Below are 11,278 nucleotides of genomic sequence, written 5' to 3'. Positions count from 1 at the left end.
CTTGGAACAAGATGGTCTTTAGGGTCCCTTCCAAGCCCAAGCACCCAGGGATTCCATCATTCATTCTACGGTCTCCGTTGTCCACTTCAGCCTGGGCCTGAACTCTTGGCGGTGATGTCACAGTGCACGCTCCAGCTAGAACTTCCAGCATCCAGCAACGGCCACAACACAACCCTTGGCTCCTTGTGCCAGCACGCTCTTCATTCACCCTGCTCCAAGCCTACCCCTGTCACCTTGTTGCCACCTGCTCCCTGATTCCCCCAGCAGTCCCCAAAGCTCCCCATCGCTTGGATTTTGCTCTCCATCCCTGCAGGATGTCTGCATTTGTTCCAAAAGAGCTATGGTACTATTCCACGGAGGCGGACACCCCGCAGCTGCCTGGCTGGGCTGGAGCTCTGTGGGACAGGCTGGGAAATTTTGCTACCTCTGCAGGCTGGCACAGACGGAGAGGAGGAGACGGACGTCGATACACAGACTGATAGAGAAGAAGCCATGGAAGTGGACGGAGAGCATACTGGAGAGGAAGAGATGGATGTGGATATGTACGAGACAGAGGAAGAGATGGAGGTGGAAACGAAAGATTATGTTGAAGAGATGGATATTGATCTAAAAGACAAGGAGGAAGACATGGTCTTGGGATGAAGACCGATGCCAGCAGCAGAACAGGCAGGTGCTCCCCACAGGCAGAGTGGGGCCCCTGCTGCCAGCCTGGGGCCGGGCTGGGCACTTCCTGCTCAGGGACACGCTAGCCCATGCACTGGATTCTGCTGGCCATCCCTGGCCTGGCCTGGGCTTGCTGTGGGCCACACAAGCCCTGTTCCAGTGCCTGGGCCACAGCCCCCAGCCAGGCTCCCTTCTGGCAGCAGAGTCCCACTGGGCCAGTGTCCCAGCCCGGCAGCACATGGAACACCCTTCCGTGCCTGACTGCACTGACCGTGCTACTTGTTTTTCTTCCAGGACTTAGGGACATCACAGACACAGATGCCACCCTGCTGTACATACGTTTTACAGTTGTTGTGTTCAGGATAGAGGTTTTAGAGTTTGTTTAAGTTGTCTGTAAATACGTTTCATAGAGTTTTGTTAGAGCTGTTCTCAGGTAAATAGGTTCTATAGTTTGTTGTTGTTGTTGTGGTTGTTGTTGTTGTTGTTACCAATATTCTTACAGTGTAAATATGTGGTGTAGTTCATTCTTGTTCCTTTTCTTCTACAGATAAACAGTCTTTGATTTTCACACCCCAGTTCTCTTTGCATTTTCTTCGGGCACATTTGCAAAGCTGTGGGTTGTTTCGGGAACAATGATTGCAGGACTCTAAAAAGAGTATCACAACCGCTCTGCCACACTCTCAGCTGCTGCTGCTGCCCCAAAAAGCACTGGCTGGCTTTGCTCACACAATCACAGTTGTGGTGGCATTTCTACCACACCACAGGACAGCGATGTTTTCCCTCTTCTCCTGGAAATACCTACAGCACTTGTGGGTAGCAAGGCAAACATGAGCCTCTTTTAGTGGCCCTTGAAATTGGACATGTGAAATGAGGCACACAAAGCCACAGGCCAGCTGAACCTGGCATCTCTGAATGGGTCTTTACATTCTTCCCAGGAAGATGAATGGCAATCACTATTTTGGCAGGGAGGAAAGTGCATCAGCTAGCAATTTGCTGTAGAAAATGTGCTTTCTGCTCCTCTCACAGCCAAAACTCCTACCCATTTCTTGGAAGTCCTTCTTAGATAAGGACCGTGTTCAACTGAGTGACAGTGAAGCCAAATGGCAATGCCACAATCAATTGTCCCGTACACAATCTCCTTCATCCACGTGGAAGGTTACTCACGGGCACACAAGAGGACGGAAGAAACCCAAATGCATCGTTGGACATAATAAAGTCAGACGTGTTGAGGGATGAAGAAATCTTGCAGAGTTATGGAAAGCTGCCCTGAAAACCCAGTTCGGGGAGAGCCTGAGCTCTTTTGTGCTTCTAGGCCTGAAGATGCTCAGCACCTTTCCCAGATGCTCAGCAGGCAGTAGGATTGTGCCTGAATCTGGCTCTGGAAATGCCAGTGCCTCAACTGAGAGCTGTGGCAAGGATTTCCTTTGCATGGAGAGGGGCCACAAGAGTCCTGCAAGAGTCTTTCAGCAGAGCAAACAGCAGCCTGGAGGGTGGGCAGTGCTGCATCTGGACCACTGCATGCTCATCCTTCACCACAATGCAGAGCTGCCATGGATCACTTTTTCCATTTGTCCTGTTGGATATGTTTTGGAGAAGTTGTTCTAGGTGGCTTTGGATGGTGATCCAAGTAGGAAGCAGCCATTCGCCTGCTGTGATATCCTTACAACTAGTCCTAACTTCTCATTGCCTTTGGTTTGATTGGGGGTGTTTTATCTGTTTGTTTGATTGGTTTCTTTGGGTTGGTTTCTTTGTGTTTTTCTCTGTTTTGCTTGGAGTTTCTTTTCCGTTTTTAGAAATGACTGGTGAAGTTGGCACAACCAAACTCCAGAAAACGTAAAGCAGGCTTGACTTTCCAGAAATTGCTTTTGGCTGGCTTTAGCTGCATTCCCCAGGATCACGATCAGCAGTAGATATTTGCAGGTTTTGCTCTGCATCCTCAGCCTGCCCAGGTGTTGTTCAGTGTTTCAGCAGTGGAGAAGACGATGGATATTTTGCTAAACCTCCTTTCAAACAACAAAACTTGGGTTAGCACGACAGAAAAGAAGAAAAGAAAATCTTCGCCAGTTAGAACAGAGCCAGAGTCCCACCATTTCCCCCTCCACTTCTCTTTCTTTTCTACATTTAGAGGTAAAGCTTCCATCTCCAAAAGCTTCCATCTCTCACTTCCTGATGTAGCCATTTGCTACCCTTTAGCCTTGACTGCCACGCATCGGACTGCTGTCCGTGTGGGGCTGGGGATGCTCAGCCTGGAAAGAGAAGGGGGCTGGCGAGGCCTCCTTGCAGCTCTAGGAAAGATGGGCACAGGGAGGAGAAGCCTTTCAACTGCAGGAGTGAGCTTGAAGTTGGATCTAATGAAGCTGCTCTTTTCCACTCCGGCTGCTGGGCCACTGGCCCAGGCTGTGCACAGAGGCTGGGGATGCTCCATCCTTGGCAACATCCAAGGCCAGCTGGGAGCGGGGCTCTGAGCAACCTATTCTAGGGGAAGATCGCTCCGCTTGGAACAAGATGGTCTTTAGGGTCCCTTCCAAGCCCAAGCACCCAGGGATTCCATCATTCATTCTACGGTCTCCGTTGTCCACTTCAGCCTGGGCCTGAACTCTTGGCGGTGATGTCACAGTGCACGCTCCAGCTAGAACTTCCAGCATCCAGCAACGGCCACAACACAACCCTTGGCTCCTTGTGCCAGCACGCTCTTCATTCACCCTGCTCCAAGCCTACCCCTGTCACCTTGTTGCCACCTGCTCCCTGATTCCCCCAGCAGTCCCCAAAGCTCCCCATCGCTTGGATTTTGCTCTCCATCCCTGCAGGATGTCTGCATTTGTTCCAAAAGAGGTATGGTACTATTCCACGGAGGCGGACACCCCGCAGCTGCCTGGCTGGGCTGGAGCTCTGTGGGACAGGCTGGGAAATTTTGCTACCTCTGCAGGCTGGCACAGACCGAGAGGAGGAGACGGACGTCGATACACAGACTGATAGAGAAGAAACCATGGAAGTGGACGGAGAGGATACTGGAGAGGAAGAGAAGGATGCGGATATGTACGAGACAGAGGAAGAGATGGAGGTGGAAACGAAAGATTATATTGAAGAGATGGATATTGATCTAAAAGACAAGGAGGAAGACATGGTCTTGGGATGAAGACCGATGCCAGCAGCAGAACAGGCAGGTGCTCCCCACAGGCAGAGTGGGGCCCCTGCTGCCAGCCTGGGGCCGGGCTGGGCACTTCCTGCTCAGGGACACGCTAGCCCATGCACTGGATTCTGCTGGCCATCCCTGGCCTGGCCTGGGCTTGCTGTGGGCCACACAAGCCCTGTTCCAGTGCCTGGGCCACAGCCCCCAGCCAGGCTCCCTTCTGGCAGCAGAGTCCCACTGGGCCAGTGTCCCAGCCCGGCAGCACATGGAACACCCTTCCGTGCCTGACTGCACTGACCGTGCTACTTGTTTTTCTTCCAGAACTTAGGGACATCACAGACACAGATGCCACCCTGCTGTACATACGTTTTACAGTTGTTGTGTTCAGGATAGAGGTTTTAGAGTTTAAGTTGTCTGTAAATACGTTTCATAGAGTTTTGTTAGAGCTGTTCTCAGGTAAATAGGTTCTATAGTTTGTTGTTGTTGTTGTGGTTGTTGTTGTTGTTGTTACCAATATTCTTACAGTGTAAATATGTGGTGTAGTTCATTCTTGTTCCTTTTCTTCTACAGATAAACAGTCTTTGATTTTCACACCCCAGTTCTCTTTGCATTTTCTTCGGGCACATTTGCAAAGCTGTGGGTTGTTTCGGGAACAATGATTGCAGGACTCTAAAAAGAGTATCACAACCGCTCTGCCACACTCTCAGCTGCTGCTGCTGCCCCAAAAAGCACTGGCTGGCTTTGCTCACACAATCACAGTTGTGGTGGCATTTCTACCACACCACAGGACAGCGATGTTTTCCCTCTTCTCCTGGAAATACCTACAGCACTTGTGGGTAGCAAGGCAAACATGAGCCTCTTTTAGTGGCCCTTGAAATTGGACATGTGAAATGAGGCACACAAAGCCACAGGCCAGCTGAACCTGGCATCTCTGAATGGGTCTTTACATTCTTCCCAGGAAGATGAATGGCAATCACTATTTTGGCAGGGAGGAAAGTGCATCAGCTAGCAATTTGCTGTAGAAAATGTGCTTTCTGCTCCTCTCACAGCCAAAACTCCTACCCATTTCTTGGAAGTCCTTCTTAGATAAGGACCGTGTTCAACTGAGTGACAGTGAAGCCAAATGGCAATGCCACAATCAATTGTCCTGTACACAATCTCCTTCATCCACGTGGAAGGTTACTCACGGGCACACAAGAGGACGGAAGAAACCCAAATGCATCGTTGGACATCATAAAGTCAGACGTGTTGAGGGATGAAGAAATCTTGCAGAGTTATGGAAAGCTGCCCTGAAAACCCAGTTCGGGGAGAGCCTGAGCTCTTTTGTGCTTCTAGGCCTGAAGATGCTCAGCACCTTTCCCAGATGCTCAGCAGGCAGTAGGATTGTGCCTGAATCTGGCTCTGGAAATGCCAGTGCCTCAACTGAGAGCTGTGGCAAGGATTTCCATTGCATGGAGAGGGGCCACAAGAGTCCTGCAAGAGTCTTTCAGCAGAGCAAACAGCAGCCTGGAGGGTGGGCAGTGCTGCATCTGGACCACTGCATGCTCATCCTTCACCACAATGCAGAGCTGCCATGGATCACTTTTTCCATTTGTCCTGTTGGATATGTTTTGGAGAAGTTGTTCTAGGTGGCTTTGGATGGTGATCCAAGTAGGAAGCAGCCATTCGCCTGCTGTGATATCCTTACAACTAGTCCTAACTTCTCATTGCCTTTGGTTTGATTGGGGGTGTTTTATCTGTTTGTTTGATTGGTTTCTTTGGGTTGGTTTCTTTGTGTTTTTCTCTGTTTTGCTTGGAGTTTCTTTTCCGTTTTTAGAAATGACTGGTGAAGTTGGCACAACCAAACTCCAGAAAACGTAAAGCAGGCTTGACTTTCCAGAAATTGCTTTTGGCTGGCTTTAGCTGCATTCCCCAGGATCACCATCAGCAGTAGATATTTGCAGGTTTTGCTCTGCATCCTCAGCCTGCCCAGGTGTTGTTCAGTGTTTCAGCAGTGGAGAAGACGATGGATATTTTGCTAAACCTCCTTTCAAACAACAAAACTTGGGTTAGCACGACAGAAAAGAAGAAAAGAAAATCTTCGCCAGTTAGAACAGAGCCAGAGTCCCACCATTTCCCCCTCCACTTCTCTTTCTTTTCTACATTTAGAGGTAAAGCTTCCATCTCCAAAAGCTTCCATCTCTCACTTCCTGATGTAGCCATTTGCTACCCTTTAGCCTTGACTGCCACGCATCGGACTGCTGTCCGTGTGGGGCTGGGGATGCTCAGCCTGGAAAGAGAAGGGGGCTGGCGAGGCCTCCCTGCAGCTCTAGGAAAGATGGGCACAGGGAGGAGAAGCCTTTCAACTGCAGGAGTGAGCTTGAAGTTGGATCTAATGAAGCTGCTCTTTTCCACTCCGGCTGCTGGGCCACTGGCCCAGGCTGTGCACAGAGGCTGGGGATGCTCCATCCTTGGCAACATCCAAGGCCAGCTGGGAGCGGGGCTCTGAGCAACCTATTCTAGGGGAAGATCGCTCCGCTTGGAACAAGATGGTCTTTAGGGTCCCTTCCAAGCCCAAGCACCCAGGGATTCCATCATTCATTCTACGGTCTCCGTTGTCCACTTCAGCCTGGGCCTGAACTCCTGGCGGTGATGTCACAGTGCACGCTCCAGCTAGAACTTCCAGCATCCAGCAACGGCCACAACACAACCCTTGGCTCCTTGTGCCAGCACGCTCTTCATTCACCCTGCTCCAAGCCTACCCCTGTCACCTTGTTGCCACCTGCTCCCTGATTCCCCCAGTAGTCCCCAAAGCTCCCCATCGCTTGGATTTTGCTCTCCATCCCTGCAGGATGTCTGCATTTGTTCCAAAAGAGCTATGGTACTATTCCACGGAGGCGGACACCCCGCAGCTGCCTGGCTGGGCTGGAGCTCTGTGGGACAGGCTGGGAAATTTTGCTACCTCTGCAGGCTGGCACAGACCGAGAGGAGGAGACGGACGTCGATACACAGACTGATAGAGAAGAAACCATGGAAGTGGACGGAGAGGATACTGGAGAGGAAGAGAAGGATGCGGATATGTACGAGACAGAGGAAGAGATGGAGGTGGAAACGAAAGATTATATTGAAGAGATGGATATTGATCTAAAAGACAAGGAGGAAGACATGGTCTTGGGATGAAGACCGATGCCAGCAGCAGAACAGGCAGGTGCTCCCCACAGGCAGAGTGGGGCCCCTGCTGCCAGCCTGGGGCCGGGCTGGGCACTTCCTGCTCAGGGACACGCTAGCCCATGCACTGGATTCTGCTGGCCATCCCTGGCCTGGCCTGGGCTTGCTGTGGGCCACACAAGCCCTGTTCCAGTGCCTGGGCCACAGCCCCCAGCCAGGTTCCCTTCTGGCAGCAGAGTCCCACTGGGCCAGTGTCCCAGCCCGGCAGCACATGGAACACCCTTCCGTGCCTGACTGCACTGACCGTGCTACTTGTTTTTCTTGCAGGACTTAGGGACATCACAGACACAGATGCCACCCTGCTGTACATACGTTTTACAGTTGTTGTGTTCAGGATAGAGGTTTTAGAGTTTAAGTTGTCTGTAAATACGTTTCATAGAGTTTTGTTAGATCTCTTCTCAGGTAAATAGGTTCTATAGTTTGTTGTTGTTGTTGTGGTTGTTGTTGTTGTTGTTACCAATATTCTTACAGTGTAAATATGTGGTGTAGTTCATTCTTGTTCCTTTTCTTCTACAGATAAACAGTCTTTGATTTTCACACCCCAGTTCTCTTTGCATTTTCTTCGGGCACATTTGCAAAGCTGTGGGTTGTTTCGGGAACAATGTTTGCAGGACTCTAAAAAGAGTATCACAACCGCTCTGCCACACTCTCAGCTGCTGCTGCTGCCCCAAAAAGCACTGGCTGGCTTTGCTCACACAATCACAGTTGTGGTGGCATTTCTACCACACCACAGGACAGCGATGTTTTCCCTCTTCTCCTGGAAATACCTACAGCACTTGTGGGTAGCAAGGCAAACATGAGCCTCTTTTAGTGGCCCTTGAAATTGGACATGTGAAATGAGGCACACAAAGCCACAGGCCAGCTGAACCTGGCATCTCTGAATGGGTCTTTACATTCTTCCCAGGAAGATGAATGGCAATCACTATTTTGGCAGGGAGGAAAGTGCATCAGCTAGCAATTTGCTGTAGAAAATGTGCTTTCTGCTCCTCTCACAGCCAAAACTCCTACCCATTTCTTGGAAGTCCTTCTTAGATAAGGACCGTGTTCAACTGAGTGACAGTGAAGCCAAATGGCAATGCCACAATCAATTGTCCTGTACACAATCTCCTTCATCCACGTGGAAGGTTACTCACGGGCACACAAGAGGACGGAAGAAACCCAAATGCATCGTTGGACATCATAAAGTCAGACGTGTTGAGGGATGAAGAAATCTTGCAGAGTTATGGAAAGCTGCCCTGAAAACCCAGTTCGGGGAGAGCCTGAGCTCTTTTGTGCTTCTAGGCCTGAAGATGCTCAGCACCTTTCCCAGATGCTCAGCAGGCAGTAGGATTGTGCCTGAATCTGGCTCTGGAAATGCCAGTGCCTCAACTGAGAGCTGTGGCAAGGATTTCCTTTGCATGGAGAGGGGCCACAGTCCTGCAAGAGTCTTTCAGCAGAGCAAACAGCAGCCTGGAGGGTGGGCAATGCTGCATCTGGACCACTGCATGCTCATCCTTCACCACAATGCAGAGCTGCCATGGATCACTTTTTCCATTTGTCCTGTTGGATATGTTTTGGAGAAGTTGTTCTAGGTGGCTTTGGATGGTGATCCAAGTAGGAAGCAGCCATTCGCCTGCTGTGATATCCTTACAACTAGTCCTAACTTCTCATTGCCTTTGGTTTGATTGGGGGTGTTTTATCTGTTTGTTTGATTGGTTTCTTTGGGTTGGTTTCTTTGTGTTTTTCTCTGTTTTGCTTGGAGTTTCTTTTCCGTTTTTAGAAATGACTGGTGAAGTTGGCACAACCAAACTCCAGAAAACGTAAAGCAGGCTTGACTTTCCAGAAATTGCTTTTGGCTGGCTTTAGCTGCATTCCCCAGGATCACGATCAGCAGTAGATATTTGCAGGTTTTGCTCTGCATCCTCAGCCTGCCCAGGTGTTGTTCAGTGTTTCAGCAGTGGAGAAGACGATGGATATTTTGCTAAACCTCCTTTCAAACAACAAAACTTGGGTTAGCACGACAGAAAAGAAGAAAAGAAAATCTTCGCCAGTTAGAACAGAGCCAGAGTCCCACCATTTCCCCCTCCACTTCTCTTTCTTTTCTACATTTAGAGGTAAAGCTTCCATCTCCAAAAGCTTCCATCTCTCACTTCCTGATGTAGCCATTTGCTACCCTTTAGCCTTGACTGCCACGCATCGGACTGCTGTCCGTGTGGGGCTGGGGATGCTCAGCCTGGAAAGAGAAGGGGGCTGGCGAGGCCTCCCTGCAGCTCTAGGAAAGATGGGCACAGGGAGGAGAAGCCTTTCAACTGCAGGAGTGAGCTTGAAGTTGGATCTAATGAAGCTGCTCTTTTCCACTCCGGCTGCTGGGCCACTGGCCCAGGCTGTGCACAGAGGCTGGGGATGCTCCATCCTTGGCAACATCCAAGGCCAGCTGGGAGCGGGGCTCTGAGCAACCTATTCTAGGGGAAGATCGCTCCGCTTGGAACAAGATGGTCTTTAGGGTCCCTTCCAAGCCCAAGCACCCAGGGATTCCATCATTCATTCTACGGTCTCCGTTGTCCACTTCAGCCTGGGCCTGAACTCCTGGCGGTGATGTCACAGTGCACGCTCCAGCTAGAACTTCCAGCATCCAGCAACGGCCACAACACAACCCTTGGCTCCTTGTGCCAGCACGCTCTTCATTCACCCTGCTCCAAGCCTACCCCTGTCACCTTGTTGCCACCTGCTCCCTGATTCCCCCAGCAGTCCCCAAAGCTCCCCATCGCTTGGATTTTGCTCTCCATCCCTGCAGGATGTCTGCATTTGTTCCAAAAGAGCTATGGTACTATTCCACGGAGGCGGACACCCCGCAGCTGCCTGGCTGGGCTGGAGCTCTGTGGGACAGGGTGGGAAATTTTGCTACCTCTGCAGGCTGGCACAGACCGAGAGGAGGAGACGGACGTCGATACACAGACTGATAGAGAAGAAGCCATGGAAGTGGACGGAGAGCATACTGGAGAGGAAGAGATGGATGTGGATATGTACGAGACAGAGGAAGAGATGGAGGTGGAAACGAAAGATTATGTTGAAGAGATGGATATTGATCTAAAAGACAAGGAGGAAGACATGGTCTTGGGATGAAGACCGATGCCAGCAGCAGAACAGGCAGGTGCTCCCCACAGGCAGAGTGGGGCCCCTGCTGCCAGCCTGGGGCCGGGCTGGGCACTTCCTGCTCAGGGACACGCTAGCCCATGCACTGGATTCTGCTGGCCATCCCTGGCCTGGCCTGGGCTTGCTGTGGGCCACACAAGCCCTGTTCCAGTGCCTGGGCCACAGCCCCCAGCCAGGCTCCCTTCTGGCAGCAGAGTCCCACTGGGCCAGTGTCCCAGCCCGGCAGCACATGGAACACCCTTCCGTGCCTGACTGCACTGACCGTGCTACTTGTTTTTCTTCCAGGACTTAGGGACATCACAGACACAGATGCCACCCTGCTGTACATACGTTTTACAGTTGTTGTGTTCAAGATAGAGGTTTTAGAGTTTGTTTAAGTTGTCTGTAAATACGTTTCATAGAGTTTTGTTAGAGCTGTTCTCAGGTAAATAGGTTCTATAGTTTGTTGTTGTTGTGGTTGTTGTTGTTGTTGTTGTTACCAATATTCTTACAGTGTAAATATGTGGTGTAGTTCATTCTTGTTCCTTTTCTTCTACAGATAAACAGTCTTTGATTTTCACACCCCAGTTCTCTTTGCATTTTCTTCGGGCACATTTGCAAAGCTGTGGGTTGTTTCGGGAACAATGTTTGCAGGACTCTAAAAAGAGTATCACAACCGCTCTGCCACACTCTCAGCTGCTGCTGCTGCCCCAAAAAGCACTGGCTGGCTTTGCTCACACAATCACAGTTGTGGTGGCATTTCTACCACACCACAGGACAGCGATGTTTTCCCTCTTCTCCTGGAAATACCTACAGCACTTGTGGGTAGCAAGGCAAACATGAGCCTCTTTTAGTGGCCCTTGAAATTGGACATGTGAAATGAGGCACACAAAGCCACAGGCCAGCTGAACCTGGCATCTCTGAATGGGTCTTTACATTCTTCCCAGGAAGATGAATGGCAATCACTATTTTGGCAGGGAGGAAAGTGCATCAGCTAGCAATTTGCTGTAGAAAATGTGCTTTCTGCTCCTCTCACAGCCAAAACTCCTACCCATTTCTTGGAAGTCCTTCTTAGATAAGGACCGTGTTCAACTGAGTGACAGTGAAGCCAAATGGCAATGCCACAATCAATTGTCCTGTACACAATCTCCTTCATCCACGTGGAAG

The 11,278-nt window shown here is 50.5% G+C and overlaps 2 long non-coding RNA genes across 2 annotated transcripts; both read left to right on the top strand.

Annotated features, from left to right (window-relative positions):
* Window positions 1–299: 299 nt before the first annotated feature.
* On the top strand, window positions 300–5,206 carry LOC147645656 (uncharacterized). Its single transcript, XR_015282229.1, has 3 exons — window positions 300–3,495; window positions 3,590–3,823; window positions 4,115–5,206. It is a non-coding gene; the product is annotated as an uncharacterized LOC147645656 (long non-coding RNA).
* Window positions 5,207–7,165: 1,959 nt separating this feature from the next.
* Window positions 7,166–10,693, top strand: LOC147645655 (uncharacterized). The gene is made up of 3 exons (XR_015282230.1): window positions 7,166–9,803; window positions 9,893–10,126; window positions 10,418–10,693. It is a non-coding gene; the product is annotated as an uncharacterized LOC147645655 (long non-coding RNA).
* The last annotated feature ends 585 nt before the right edge of the window (window positions 10,694–11,278 follow it).

This window comes from Cyanistes caeruleus, unplaced genomic scaffold (genome assembly GCF_971803275.1).
Source record: "Cyanistes caeruleus unplaced genomic scaffold, bCyaCae1.hap1.1 HAP1_SCAFFOLD_202, whole genome shotgun sequence".
NCBI lineage: Eukaryota > Metazoa > Chordata > Aves > Passeriformes > Paridae > Cyanistes > Cyanistes caeruleus.
The sequence above is the reverse complement of the archived record's forward strand: the minus strand, read 5'-3'. Positions and strand labels throughout refer to the sequence as shown.